This window comes from Nicotiana tabacum, chromosome 11 (genome assembly GCF_000715075.1).
Source record: "Nicotiana tabacum cultivar K326 chromosome 11, ASM71507v2, whole genome shotgun sequence".
Lineage (NCBI taxonomy): Eukaryota > Viridiplantae > Streptophyta > Magnoliopsida > Solanales > Solanaceae > Nicotiana > Nicotiana tabacum.
This window is the reverse complement of record NC_134090.1, coordinates 138,477,753-138,492,195: the sequence shown is the minus strand read 5'-3', so window position 1 is coordinate 138,492,195 and position 14,443 is coordinate 138,477,753. Positions and strand designations below refer to the sequence as shown.

The window sequence follows — 14,443 nt, the reverse complement described above, 5'->3', positions numbered from 1 at the left end:
AATGATCAACGACTTGGATCAAAGGGGAGCCGGGTGGTTTTTTTTTAATCGGGCCAGGGGTAGGGTAATTTGGGGATTGGGCTGGTTTAATTTGGGGGCAGAATTGGGTCAATTTGATGGCCAAAATTGAAAGGTGAAAGGGCTGTAATTCAAATAGAAATGGGCTAAGTGTTAAATAGCCTATTTTCCCTTTTTATTTTATAAAAAATAGTAATAATAATTTTAAAAGTAAATTAAAAACGCTGAACCAACAAATACTATATAAATATTAATTTAAAAATACTGGAAATAATTTTATAATTATAAAATGCTACTAATCGTGAAATAGGCTATAATTGCAATTACATGCAATTTAGCTTAAAAATACCTAATAGGTTTGTAAAAAATATACAAAAATCACCTTAATTATATTTTGGTGTAAATATGAGAATAAAATAAGTTATTCAGCAAAATGATAATCTTGGGAATAATTATTGGATTTTGTACTGCTAAAAATAGATAATAAATTGATTTTAAAATCTTAAAAATTAGGAAAAAATACCAAAACTCTTGGGCATGCTTATATATGTATGTATATGCTATTTTGAAATTATTTTGTATATAAAAATACATAGGAAAAAATTGGGTATCAACAGTCACATCTCTGGCATCATCATGCTGAACTCTGTCCTGAAGGACAAGCAAATGCGGGTCATCATACTGGCGCTCTTTGATGCGATCAAATAAGGAAGACCGAGAAACCACGCACGCCAACACTCGTTTGGGCTCCGAAATATCCAACCTTACGAACCGATTGGCCAAGGCCTGAACATCAATTACAAGGGGTCTCTCCCCAACTGGAATATATGCCAAACTCCCCATACTCACTGCCTTTCGGCTCAAAGCATCGGCCATCACATTGGCCTTTCCCGGATGGTACAATATAGTGATATCATAATCCTTAAGCAACTCCAACCATCTCCGCTGCCTCAAATTAAGATCTTTTTGTTTGAACAAATGCTGAAGATTGCGATGATCAGTGAACACCTCACAAGATATGCCATACAAGTAATGCCTCCAAATTTTCAATGCATGAACTATGGCAGCTAACTCCAAATCATGAACAGGGTAGTTCTTATCATGGGGCTTCAACTAACAAGAAGCATATACAATAACTCTACCCTCTTGCATTAATACACAACCAATCCCAACTCTCGAAGCATCATAATACACGGTATATGAACCTGAAGCTGATGGTAAGACCAATACTGGAGTTGTGGTCAAAGCTATCTTGAGCTTCTGAAAGCTCTCCTCACACTAGTCCGACCATACAAATGAAACACCCTTTGAGTCAATTTGGTCAAGGGCTATGCGATAGATAAGAATCCCTAAACAAATCGGCGATAATAGCCTGCCAACCCAAGAAAGCTATGAATCTCTGTGGCTGAGGATGGTCTAGGCCAACTCTGAACCGCCTCAATCTTCTTTGGATCAACCTGAATAACCTTGCTGGACACCACGTGCCCCAAGAAAGCCACTGAACTGAGCCAAAACTCACACTTGGAGAATTTTGCATAAAGCTTCTCCTCCCTCAATCTCTGCAATACAACTCGCAAATGCTCCGTGGGCTCCTCCTGACTACACGAGTACACCAGAATATCATCAATGAATAAAATAATGAACGAATCCAGATAAGGCCGAAATACACTATTCATCAAATGCATGAATACTTCTAGGGCATTGGTCAGCCCGAAGGACATAACAAGAAACTCATAATGACCATATCTGGTCCTGAAAGCAGTCTTAAGAATATTTGAATCCCTGATCTTCAACTAGTGATAGCTCGAACGGAGATCAATCTTGGAGAAAAATCTCGCTCCCTGAAGCTGGTCAAATAAATCATCAATGTGAGGCAAGGGATATTTGTTCTTAATTGTTACCTTTTTCAATTGCCTATAATCGATGCACATTCTCATTGTGCCATCATTCTTCTTCACAAACAAAACCGGGCCACCCCAAGGTGGCACACTAGGCCGAATGAACCCCTTATCTAGGAGTTCCTGAAGCTGCTCCTTCAATTCTTTCAACTCCGCTGGTGCCATACGATACGACGGAATAGAATCGGCTGAGTGCCCAACACCAGGTCAATACCAAAATCAATATCCCTATCCGATGGCATGCCTGGCAGGTCTGTAGGAATAACATCGGGAAAATCCCTCACAACTGGGACAAAATCAGTACTAGGAGTCTCAGCTCCAACATCCCTCACAAACGCTAGATATGAAAGGCAACCTTTCCCAACCATACGTTGGGCCTTCAAGAAAGAGATCACTCTACTAGGCACATAATCAGTCACACCACGCCACTCGATCCGCGGTACACACGGCATAGCCAAAGTGACGGTCTTAGAATGACTGTCTAGAATAGCACGACACAGAGATAACCAATCCATGCCCAAAATCACATCGAAATCCACCATGTTCAATAGTAATAGATCCACTCGGGTCTCCAGACCCCCAATAGTCACCACACATGACCGGTACACATGGTCTACAACAACAGTATCGTCCACCGGGGTAGATACATGAACAGGTAAAGAAAGAAACTCACGGGGCATACCCAAATAACGAGCAAAATATGATGACACATAAGAAAAGGTGGAACTGGGATCATATAATATAGAGGCATCTTTGTGGCAGACTGAAACAATACCTATGATAACAGCAACTGAAGCAATAGCATCAGGTCTGCCTGGGAGTGCATAGAAACGAGCCTGGCCACCGCCTGATTGACATCCCCCTCTGGGGCGACCCCTGGCTGCCTGACCTCCACCCCTAACTGACTGGGCGGGTGGTGAAATAACTGGAGCAAAAGTTGATGGCTGACCCCTCTACTGGGACGAACTAGCAACACGACGAGGACACTGCCTCCACACATGCCCAAACTCTCCACACTCAAAACAACTGGTGCTGGAGAAGGGGACTGAAGGGAACCCCTCGCACCGGAGTGACTAGCTGATGCACTCGGCATAGAAGAACCCTGAGCTGACGGGGCACGAGATGAATTTTGAGCTGGGAGGGCGCTGGGTGATGACTGTCCCTACTGAGTACCGTGATAACCATGACTCAAAGATGGCCCATGATAACCTGGGCGAGCTGGCTGAGCAGACTTGAATGAACGGCCTTTGCCGTGCTGAAACTGGCCCCTTGAAAGAGCACCACTGTAACTGCCCGATCCTCGAGGCCTCTTGACCTCCCTCTCCTCTCGTTCCTGACGGTGAACTGTCTCAATCTCGCGAGCGATATCAACCACCTCCTCGAACGTAGTACCCAACACACTCTCTGGTCATAAGAATATGGAGATGATAGTTAAGGCCATCAACAAATCTTCTTATCTTCTCACGATCTGTCGAAACTATCCAAACGGCATGACGAGCCAACTCAGAAAACCTTGACTTATACTGTGACACAGTCATATCCCCCTACTTTAGCCACTCAAACCATCTACGCAGCTCCTCTCTGCAGGACTGCGGTACATACTTCTCCAAGAAGAGAGTGGGAACTCCTGCCAAGTAACGGGCGCTTCTCCAACCGGCCTATGCCTCTCATATGCCTCCGACCAAGTATAGGCAGCCCCAGAAAACTGAAAGGTAGTAAATGCCATACCACTAGACTCAAGAATCCCTACTATACGAAGCATCTGCTGGCTCTTATCCAAGAAACCTTGGGCATCCTCGCCCTCTGCTCCGCTAAATATCGGAAGCTGGAGTCTACCAAACCTCTCAAGATGACGCTGCTCATCATACGGCATAACTGGCAGAACAAACTCCTGAGCTGGTGCAACTGGCTGGGCTAGAGGTGTCCCCAGCGTCTGAAGTCCCTGCACTACCTGCTCAGGTGTGCGAGTAGCGAGGGTCTGATTGCCTCCCCCGTCATGTGAAGTAGTTGCTGCTGTGGTGGCTGAAATTGCCTGAGCCAGGCCAGTGCAAACCAATAAGATCTATGCCAAGGCCTCTTGAAGACCCGGAATTACGATGGGCATAGCTGGTGCTTGAACTGGTGCTACTGGAGCATCCATAGCTGGAGTCTAATCCGGAGTTAGGGTAGCTGGTGGATCTATAGGTGTTGCCCTCGTTGCTCTGCCTCTGCCGCGACCACGACCGCGTCCACAGCCTCTGGTGGTCTCAGCTAGTGGCACTGGTGGTCGTCCACCTCATCCGGTAGATCACTTCCTCACCATCTATGAGAGAATGGAATAACAGAAGTTTAGTACTTAGACCAACAAGTTCGCACGACAAGAATTTTAAAAATATGAAGTTTTTCCTAAAGGTTTTGCAACCTCTCGAGGATAAATACAGACATCTCCGTACCGATCCGCGAGACTCTACTAAACCTGCTCATGACTCGTGAGACCTATGTAACCTAGGCTCTGATACCAACTTGTCATGACCCTAATCCCCGAACCCGGTCGTGATGGCGTCTCTCGTGTAAACAAGGCCAACCAGTCCAACACAGTACACATCTTTAAGTAGTTAATTAACATATAACAGTTTAAAGCATGATTTATTAGCAATAATTCATGGAAATATAGATAACAATAGAAGAAACCATCCCGACACGGCCCAAATCGGGGTGTCACAAGTCATAAGCAACTAATGATCCTGATACGAGTCTACTAGGTACGATGTCTGGTACAATAGTTTGAAAGATATAGAATTAATAAGATAGAGGGAGGCACGGGGATGCGGACGCCAACAGTTACCTCGTAGTCTCCGAAACACCGCTTGGACTGGGAGGATCAGCACTCAGGAGCGGGATCTGCTATGCCTGAATCTGCACACAGGGGTGCAGGGAGTAAAGTGAGTACTCCAACTCAGTGAGTAACAAATATAAATAATAGCTGAAAGCAAGAAAGCACGTGAAAACACAAAGCATTCGATGCCGAAGTAGTAAAATCACTTAAAACAGTAAATCAGTGAAATATCAAGTAAACTTCCTTTCAACCAGTAAAAACAAGTAATTTGGAAGGTAATTAACAAATAGAAATCCGCCCCTCAGGCACAGTATCAATCACCTAGAACAGTATCAGCCCCTCGGGCTTACTCTTAGTACAATATCAGCCCCTCGGGCTCACTCTCAGTACAATATCAGCCCCTCGAGCTAACTCTCAGTACAATATCAGCCCCTAGGGCTCACTCTCAGATCATGATGGGTACCCGCGCTCACCGTGGGTGTGCAGACTCCCGAGTGGCCCCTTACGGCCCAAGCGCTATATCAAGCCACCTCGTGGCATCATCTGTCGGCACTCGGCCTCACATCACTCAAGCCACCTCGTGGCATATAAAGTATCTCAGGCCCTCAGCCTCATATCACTCAGTGTATCCTCACATCTGGCCCTCGGCCGCACTCAGTCAGAAAATCATCACAAGCCCCGCGGGCATTAGTAAAATAGTAGTTCTCAGCCCAAAACATCATTTAGAAATATCATTTAAGTTTTCAAATCTGAGTAAAAGTGGCTGAGTTTGTAAACAGTAGATATCAACAGGCCTGAGTTCAAATAATAAGTCAAAATATTGAGGAGAACAATAATAAAAATCCCTAAAGGGTTCAAATAGTTGGCAATCAGCCCAAATATGGCAATCAGCCCAAATCATGATGATGACAAATAGGTTTCAGTCAAATACGCGATAAAATCATCAATCGGGATGTACCAAGTCACAATACCCAATAGTACACGACCCCACGCTCGTCATCAAGCGTGTGTCTCACCTCAATATAGCACTACGATGTGCAATCCGGGGTTTCAAACCCTCAGGGCATCATAAACAATCATTACTCACCTCGAACTGGCTAATTCTCTAGCTCACGATGCCCTTGCCCCTCGAATTGGCCACCACACACATCGAATCTATCCAAAATCAAAAAGAATACGTCACAATATGCTAAGCGAACAAAGCCCAAACAAAAACAATCGAATTACCACAAAATTCCAAAAATTGGTCAAACCCGACCCCTGGGCCCACATCTTAGAATTTGACAAAATTCACAAAACTATAATCCTTATACTCTCACGAGTCTATCCATATGAAAATTATCCAATTCCGATACCATTTGGTCCTTCAAATCATCATTTTACATTTTTGAAAGATTTCACAATTTTTTCCCCAAATTCCATCCCAAATCACAAATTAAATGATGAATTCAATGATAGATTCATGTACTCTAGCCAAATATGAGTTAGAATTACTTACCCCGATGAATTTCTTGAAAAACCTTCGGAAAATCGCCAAAATCCGAGCTCTCTAGGTCAAAATATCAAATAAAACCCAAAATCTCGTATTTATAGAGTACCCCACAGATTTCCACCTCCACGGGCCGCACAAAATCGACCGCGGTCCGCATAAAACCAGTTTGGTCCGCACAAAAACGACCGCAGCCGCACAGGCTTTCTTCTACAGTGACAGACTTTAGCATTTTGGCCATAACTTTCGCTACCTATGTCTAAATAGCAATATCTTTACCTTTCTGGAAACTAGACACGAAAGGCTACAACTTTCATTTTCAAATCATCTCAAAATTCTTTGTAGATCAAAAGATATGAGCTTCAGAAGTAGGACTAGCGGAATGTTTTTCACCGCGGCCGCACACCATTTTGTGCGGTCCGCACAACACCTACCGCGGCCGCACTTCATTTTGTGCGATCCGCACAGCACATACCGTGACCGCACTTCTTTTTGTGCGGACCGCGCGGGTGAGTTCCGAGGCCTGCAACCCTTCTGGACCTGCTACAGCTATGATTTTCGGCCTAAAACATCCCGGAACCTACCCGGAACTTCAAACCAATTGTACCAACACATCCCATGACATCATTCAAACTTTGGAATGCTCACAACAACATCAATCACCAATTTAACATAGGATTCAAGCCTAATAACTCCAAGAACTCTTAAATTATGTTTTCGATCAAAAAATCTATCAAATCTCATCCGAATGACCTAAAATTTTGCACATACATCCCAAATGACACAACGAAGCTACTGTCACTCTCGGAATTCCATTCCGACCTCTATATCAAAATCTCGCCTATCAACCGGAACCGCCAAAATATCAACTTCGCCAATTTAAGCCTAAATCATCTCTACAAATCCAAAACCCATTTCGATTGCGCTCCTAAGTCACAAATCACCTCCCGAAGCTAACTGAACCGTCAGAACTCACTTCCGAGCCTTCTAACACATAAGTCAACATTCGGTTGACTTTTCCAACTTAAGCCTTCTTAAAAGAGACTAAGTGTCTCATTTCTTACCAAATCCTCTCCAAACTCGAACTAATCAACCCGATCACATAAAACACGAATAACGAAGCGTAAAAAGCTGAAATAGGGAAAAATGGAGTGGTAACTCATGAGACGACTGGCCGGATCGTCACAATGATATAACTCTATTTTCATTTCTTTTATCTTAATCGTTTTGTTTTCATTAATTGTTTATTATTATAATTATTTCTATAACTTATTCATCTTTTATGATAGTTTTCACTATGTCAAATTTATCAAAACTTGAATTTGTGGCTCTTGACATCACCGGAAGGAACTATTTATCATGGGTCCTTGATGCTGAAATTCACCTTGACGCTAAAGGTCTTGGAAATACTATTATACAAGGAAATGAAGCATCAAATCAGGATAAAGCGAGGGCCATGATTTTCCTTCGTCATCATCTACATGAAGGGTTAAAAACTGAATATTTAACCGTAAAAGATCCACTTGAATTATGGACTAATTTGAATGATCGGTATGACCACCTAAAACTTACTGTATTACCGAAAGCTCGGTATGAGTGGATACATTTAAGGCTGCAAGACTTTAAAACCGTAAGTGAGTATAATTATGCTATCTTTAAAGTAAGTTCTCTATTAAAATTATGTGGAGACACTATCACAGATGAGGACTCATTGGAAAAAATATTTTCTACTTTTCACGCTTCAAATGTGGTGCTACAATAACAATACCGTGAAAAAGGTTTAAGAAATATTCTGAGTTAATCACATGGCTACTTGTGGCAGAGCAGAATAATACTCTATTAATGAAAAATCATGAAGCCCGTCCCACTGGGTCAACTCCATTTCCGGAAGTGAATACTGTAGCAGCATATGATAAATTTGAAAGAAAACAAAATAATTACCGTGGTCGTGGACATGATCGTAAACGTGGACGTGGAAGGGGACGAAACAATTATCGTAATTATGATGGAAATAAATTGGAGAACAATAAGGGTTCTCAAATTAATCATTCAAAAGGTAAAACTAGTATGTGTCACCGATGTGGTATGAATGGTCATTGGGCACGCATTTGTCGTACACCAGATCATTTTGTCAAACTTTATCAAGCCTCCCTCAGAAAAAAAGAAAATAATGTGGAGACACACTTGACCTTTCAAAATAATGATGATGAAGCAGGTCCCTAAAACAAATATGATTCTAAGGCACATCTTGCATTAAAAGATGATGATTTTGGAGGCCTAACAAATATTACTCATTTAGAAGCTGGAGACTTCTTTGAGGATATTGACTGAACAACTAATCATCTTACTGGGGAATGAAGCTATAAAAGTTGTTATATTTATGTTGGCAACTAGTTTATTTTTGTTGAGTGTATTTTCCTAATGCATCATGTGTTGCTAGTTTCTACATTCCTAATGTATTTCTTAATATTTTTTTTGCTTGTCTTTCATATTTCTTATGATGTATTATTTGTCTTTTTTATGAAGAATATGAAAATTCCCCAGTCTTCAGTTGGACTCAAGATTAATAAAGATGATATATGTCTTCTGGATAGTGCTACAACACACACTATTTTAAAAGATAAGAGATATTTCTCTTATTTGGTAATGAAAGAAGCGAATGTTAATACAATATCCGGTAGTACAAGATTAATTGAAGGTTCTGGAAGAGCCAATTTATTACTACCAGGAGGAACAAATTTGGCTATTGATGAAGCACTATATTGTAGTAAATCTCAAAGAAACTTATTAAGTTTCAAAGATATTCGCCAAAATGGCTATCATATTGAGACTTTTTCTCCTAAGATAGAAGACCTAGTCTGATGAACTTTCTCCTAGGATAGAAATCTTATTCTGATGAATCTTTCTCCTAGGATAAATGTTTTAGTCTGATGAATTTTTCTCCTAAGATAAAAAACCTAGTCCGATGAATTTTCTCCTCGGATAAAAATATTAGTCTGATGAATCTTTCTCCTAAGATAACAAAAAAAGGGAGCCTAGTCTGACGAATATTCTCCTAGGATCGCAATCTTAGTCTGATGAATTTTTCTCCTAAGATAGAAAACTCAGTCTGATGAATTTTCTCCTAAAATAAAAATCTTAGTCTGATGAATCTTTCTCCTAAGATAACAAAAAAAAAGGAACCTAGTCTGACGAATATTCTCCTAGGATCGCAATCTTTGTCTGATGAATTTTTCTCCTAAGATAGAAAACCTAGTATGATAAATTTTCTCCTAGGACAAAAATCTTAGTCTGATGAATCTTTCTCCTAAGATAACAAAAAAAAGGGAACCTAGTCTGACAAATCTTCTCCTAGGATCGCAATCTTAGTCTAATGAATTTTTCTCCTAAGATACAAGACCTAGTCTGATGAACTTTCTCCTAGGATCGAAATCTTAGTCTGATGAATCTTTCTCCTAAGATACCAAAAAGTGACCTAGTCTGGTGAACTTTCTCCTAGGATCAAAATCTTAGTCTGGTGAATCTTTCTCCTAAGATAAGAAACATAGTCTGATGAATTTTCTCCAAGGATAGAAGTCTTAGTCTGATGAATGTGTCTCCTAAGATAACAAAAAAAAAGAGATCGAAATCTTAGTCTGATGAATCTTTCCCCTAAGATAGAAAACCTAGTCTGATGAACTTTTCTCCTAGGATCAAAATCTTAGTCTGATGAATTTTTCTCCTAAGATAGAAGACCTAGTCTGATGAATTTTCTCCTAGGATCAAATCTTAGTCTAATGAACCTTTCTCCTAAGATAACAAAAAGGACCTAGTTTGATGAATTTTCTCCTAGGATAAAAATCTTAGTCTGATGAATTTTTCTCCTAAGATAGAAAACCTAGTTTGATGAACTTTCTCATAAGATAAAAATCTTAGTCTGATGAATCTTACTCCTAAGATACAAAAAAAAGATAAACAAAAGAAAAAAAGGACCTAGTCTGATGAACTTTCTCCTAGGATCAAAATCTTAGTCTGATGAATCTTTCTCCTAAGATAGAAAACCTAGTCTGACGAATTTTCTCCTAGGGTAATTTGAAAAAAAAAGGATGTCTCGATTAAAAAAAAGAGGCGTTGGGGTAATTTGTTTAAAAGAATGATTTTCTCAAAAGAAAAAAAATGTTGATTTTTCTAAAAAAGAAATCCTTCTTGGTTCATTTTAGCATAGGTGCACAAGTCAGTAGTCTCACACTCTAACATAGGGTCCCACTCCCTAGTTGATGCCAGCATAACCTGGTAATCTTGCCAACGTAGGGTCTGCACTCCCTAGTTGATTTTATTTTAGACATAGGGTCTCCACTCCCTAGTCGCTTTTTCAACATAGGATCTCCACTCCCTATTGATTTTATTTTAGGCATATGATTTTATTTTAGACATAGGGTCTCCACTCCCTAATCGCTTTTCCAACATAGGGTCTCCACTCCCTAGTTGATTTTATTTTAGGCCTAGGGTCTCCACTCTCTAGTCTATTTTTTTTTTCAATATAGGGTCTCCACTCCCTAGTTGATTTTAATTTAGATATAGGGTCCCCACTCCCTAGTCTGCTTTTCAAACATAGGGTCTCCACTCCCTAGTTGATTTTATTTTAGGCCTAGGGTCTCCACTCTCTAGTCTATTTTTTTTTTCAATATAGGGTCTCCACTCCCTAGTTGATTTTAATTTAGATATAGGGTCCCCACTCCCTAGTATGCTTTTCCAACATAAGGTCTCCACTTCCTAGTTGATTTTATTTTAGACATAAGGTCTCCACTCCCTAGTTGATTTCATTATAAATAAAGAGCTCCACTCTCTAATATCTTTTTCCCAGGGATACACAGTCCCGACCTTTTATTTCTTTCAATAAAAAGTAGTTTAGAATTTTGTTACAATAACTCATAAAATTTTCCTAGTGAAAATCGGGGCAGAAAAGTTTCATTCGTTTGTTTGCTTTGGTGCCTGAACAGGTTTTTACCGTGAGGCACAAGGTTTAAGATGACCAAAAGAAGAAGTCTCGACCCAAATAAAAGGAAAGAAGAAACAAGAAAAGAAGTTGAACTCTAAGTGTAGAAGCGGAGAAAAGATGCGAATTGCCCAAGATAAGATTGAAGTCACAAGATTTGCATATCCCGCCTTGATCCGAAGAGCTGAAGAAAATGAACCAGCATTCGTAGCTAACGAGCATCAAGATTCAGATCAGAGTCTGTAGGAAGAACCAGCCAAGACTCAAGATCAAGCTTCAGAAGATTTATAGATAAAAATCTTGTAACTCGTAGCTGATAGGTTTAGTTAGTCTTTTCAATTTTTGATTTTGATGTAATAACGGGACCACGGACCGGAACCTCGATGGAACCTCACTCGGCTCTCCACCTCGGTATACTCCGTCATCTCACTCACCTCTGAACTACACGTGACCTGATTCCTTTATAACCAAGGTTATGTAGGCAGCTCAAATACCAAGACTCGGTCACATTCTCCTTTCTTCTAGTTTTTGGTCTCTCCAAATAAAGGTCGAGTCAAAAAACCTGTCTAGTCGTTCTTTGTCTGAAAACTCTTCACGTTTCCAGTCAAAGAGGGGCAGCTGTAGATATGTGATTTTTGACCCTCCCCAAGATTTTTTATATTTTAGCATGTAAATACTTAGTTTAGGTCTAATATAGTTATTTCAACTAATTTTGACTCTTTTACTTTATTTTGTCACAAAAAAAATTAAAATTACAAAAACAATTAGTTTACGCATCTTTCATAAATTTAAATAAAAAATATACAAAAATAGTAACTTATTTTATTTTTATATATAATATTGAAAATTGGATCTCCCTTCTTCACTTCTTCAACTCTCATCGTGTAGCAGCAATCCTAGAGACCTAGGAACTTCAGCCGCTTCCATGAAAGGGTGAAGCTTCTTCATCTTCCTTGAGCTGCCTGAAAACGCTAGACACAGCTGCTCCTTCTTCTTCTGCCTAAAACTCGCCAGAGAAACGAGCTCCAGCAAGCTCGTCGGATTAATGAGCTCCAGCGGTGACAAACAGAACCAAACAACCCCGCACCAGATCTCCATAGCCAACACTCCGTATCCCTCTAAAATCGGCAGCCACACACATGTTCAGTCCAAAATCGAGTGAATTTTAGCTTCTATCTTGAGTGTCGAGTTTATCGGTATCGTTTCGAGCTTCCGTCTAGCGTTCGTGGTTCATGCTTCAGCTGTCCCGTTTGCTGTAACAGTTTTTGCATCCAAACATAAAACTGTAAAATTGGGAAATTCTCATTAATATGCAACACTCTATTTGGAGGTCCGTTTCTTTCCTCCTCTTTGATTATCTGTGTGATGGTTTACTAAGACAAGATGCTATTTTGTTCATACATGGGTTAAGATTTCTGATCGTTGTATTGATAAATCTGAAATGTTGTTTGGATATAGCTGAGATGATATTTGGAAATATTTGCTTGGGTTGCTTTCATTCTCATTTAAAATGTCAAGTTTAATTTGATCTAATTAATTGGGCAACGGAAGGCATGAGATATATGGAACTGAGTATATTTAATTGGTTTGGAAGAAAACCTTAATTGTCATTATACTGAGATTTCGTTTTTTTTCTTCTAAATATCAATTTGAGATGCAACTGTTTGCTAAACTTTGTGCTTTTCCTCAAAGTAAGCCATCCATTATGTCAAGTTTGTTAGATATGCTTTTAAATTTGTCATATAATCCTTCATGGAAATTTCAAAAGAAAACTTGATTCACGCCTTGGCATTCCTTCACTCACAATAAAATGTTCCATAATTCTTGAACCTTCACATTTGATCTCAAACTTAGAAATGAATAATTCATGAACATCGTGGCTTGCTTTAGGCACGATTAGTAAATAAATCATCGTGATTATGGTTACGGTTCCCGTGACATAGTCATAATGCTTAATTACCAAATTTGGGGGTGCATTTCATGTAACCCGATTATAACAACTTCGAATAATAAACCCTTTGAAATAATTTGAGGTGTCTCATACCAAATAAAATCTCAAAACTCATGGCCCTCACTTAATTAATTTTAATCCTTTAGAAATCGAGGTGTGCCATTTAGTTGAATTTTCCATGGCCCGCGCAAACTTGAAATTGCGTAGTTGCTTTAGGCTGTAAAATCCCATTCATCGTTGGGATAAAGAGATTTTATTTTTTCGATTATTTCATTTTTTAATGAAAAGTGGTTAATAGCTATATGCCTTAACCGTGCTTGCTGCCCCGTTCTTTAACTCGGGTGTGCATTTCATGTGATCCAACTCCAATTCTCAACAACGTTAGATAGAATGTGTCGTGGATCGTGGGTGCATTTCATGTGGCATGGTTCAAGGCGTGTTTTAAATAATGTTGAAGTTTCCTAAAATAATTAAAAGCGGTTAAATAAGTTAAAATATACCATAGGCTAAAACATGTATTAAAATCAGATAATAGGCCAATTATAATTGTTTAAGCGACCGTGCTAGAATCACGAAATCCGGGGATGCCTAACACCTTCCACCGGGTTAACAGAATTCCTTATTCAGAATTTTTGGTTCGCAGACTTCAAAAGGAAGGTCGAATTTTCCTCGATTTGAGATTTAGAATAAAACCGGTGACTTGGGATACCAATAAAATAATCCAAGTGGAGACTGCGGTAATTAAATAATCACATTTCGAATAATGTCACTTAAATTGGATAAACTCCCTATATATACCTTCGGGTGTGTAAAAAGGAGGTATGACAGCATACCCCAATTTTGTTTTTTGAATCGTAATTATGTCACGCGTGCGTGTACGCAATCACGATTGTATATTAAACGGGCCTAAAGCAACTACGAGCATTTGTTATTTTTATATCTAGGTTATGAAATTAATATGAGGACCATGAATGATTAAATTGTGGATGGCACACCTCGGATTATATGAACTAAATTTAATTTAGCGGCCTATTAAAATAATTTTATTATTAAGAAAGTTTGATCGAAGTTGCGCGAATGCGTACTACGAATTGGTTTTTAGAATCGTAATTATGTTATGCGAACATATACACAATCAAGCTGGTAGATTTAAGGCGCGCCTAAAGCAATCTACGAATATTCATCCTTTAAAACTACTCGTGTCACGCGAACGTGTACAAGATTAATAGCATTTTATTATTATTAAGATCGTTTTATCCAAAGTTGCACGGACGCATACTTCGGTCTTAATTTTGGA

General features: G+C 39.6%; 1 long non-coding RNA gene across 1 annotated transcript in view; it reads left to right on the top strand.

The window, feature by feature from the left end:
• LOC142166568 (uncharacterized) overlaps positions 1 to 12,693 on the top strand; it is a 45,995-nt gene extending 33,302 nt beyond the window's left edge. Inside the window, exon 2 of the long non-coding RNA XR_012696980.1 lies at positions 11,200 to 12,693. This is a non-coding gene — a long non-coding RNA (uncharacterized LOC142166568). The remainder of the gene's footprint in view (positions 1 to 11,199) is intronic.
• Positions 12,694 to 14,443: the final 1,750 nt, after the last annotated feature.